Raw genomic sequence first — 1,201 nt, forward strand, 5'->3', positions numbered from 1 at the left:
CTTTATAGCGAGCTCCACAAAGGGCAATTATTTGCTACATTCTTTGAGAATTGCTATAGTGCGCAAGATGTCCGCCAACGACCACGTTCTGCATGGCCATCGGTCTGGGGATAATCTGCAATCGACATGTGGAGCTTGCTACCTAGCAGCTCGAGCAGATGTCGCCAAAACCAGACGTAAAACGTGGATCCCGGTCCGATACTATGGACTCGGGCATACCGTGCAGTCGGTAAACATGATCCAGGAACAAGAGAGTAGCCTCCTTGTCTGTAATCGATGTATTTCATGGTGCCAACTGCACCCTTTTGCTCAGTCTGTCTACAAAGACGACGATTTCGGTGCGACCCTTATGATCGGGCAGCATGCCAAACATGAAGTCCAGACTTACTGACTTCCAACAGTTGGTTGAGATCGGTAGCAGCTTCAGTGGCGCACTGCTGAATGGCGCAGGCTTAATGCGCTGACACTGTTTGCAAGAGCGAATATAGTTGGCCACCCATTTATATAGGTGTGGCCACCATAAATTCTCTGACACTCGTAAGAATGTCTAATCACGGCCCAGACGCCCACTAGATGGCGCATCATGGTGCTCGTGAAGGATCATCAGCTTGAGATCTGTGTCATGAGGCACATAGATTCTCAAGGGATCACAAGGTGACAGCTGATGCCGTAACAGGTCATCACTGTAGCTAAAGCGATATAGCTTAGCTTTCAGGTGCGACGGAAGGGAAACCTTTCGTCCACCGAAGTGATCCAACAGCAGGCGACAGTGGTCGTCCTGACTGTAGCTCTCTTTTATCTCAGAGGCCAATGAGCTCGCCACGTGGTATGCCTTCATGGCTGCCAACGTTGACGGCTGAAATTGTGCTTTCGCACTAGACACACTTTCCTGGTGTCTAACCTCGAAGTCTGGTCTGCGCGATAAAGCGTCAGCCAAGACATTCGACTTACCCGGCTTATATTCAACTTTGAAATTAAATTCAGAGAAGAATGTGAGCCATCTTGCCATTCTAGGCGAGAGGTGCGGTGAGTTTATTGCGGTCCGCAGTGATGCGTGATCCGTATAAACCACAAATGGTTCGGTGCCCAATAGGTGCACACGAAACTTGACAAGAGCATACTTTATTGAAAGTAGCTCTTTGTCATGCACAGGGTAATTCAGTTCCGCGGCTTTTAATAGCCGGGACTGATAAGAGATGAC

This window comes from Bremia lactucae, linkage group LG7, assembly GCF_004359215.1.
Source record: "Bremia lactucae strain SF5 linkage group LG7, whole genome shotgun sequence".
NCBI classification, from domain to species: domain Eukaryota; phylum Oomycota; class Peronosporomycetes; order Peronosporales; family Peronosporaceae; genus Bremia; species Bremia lactucae.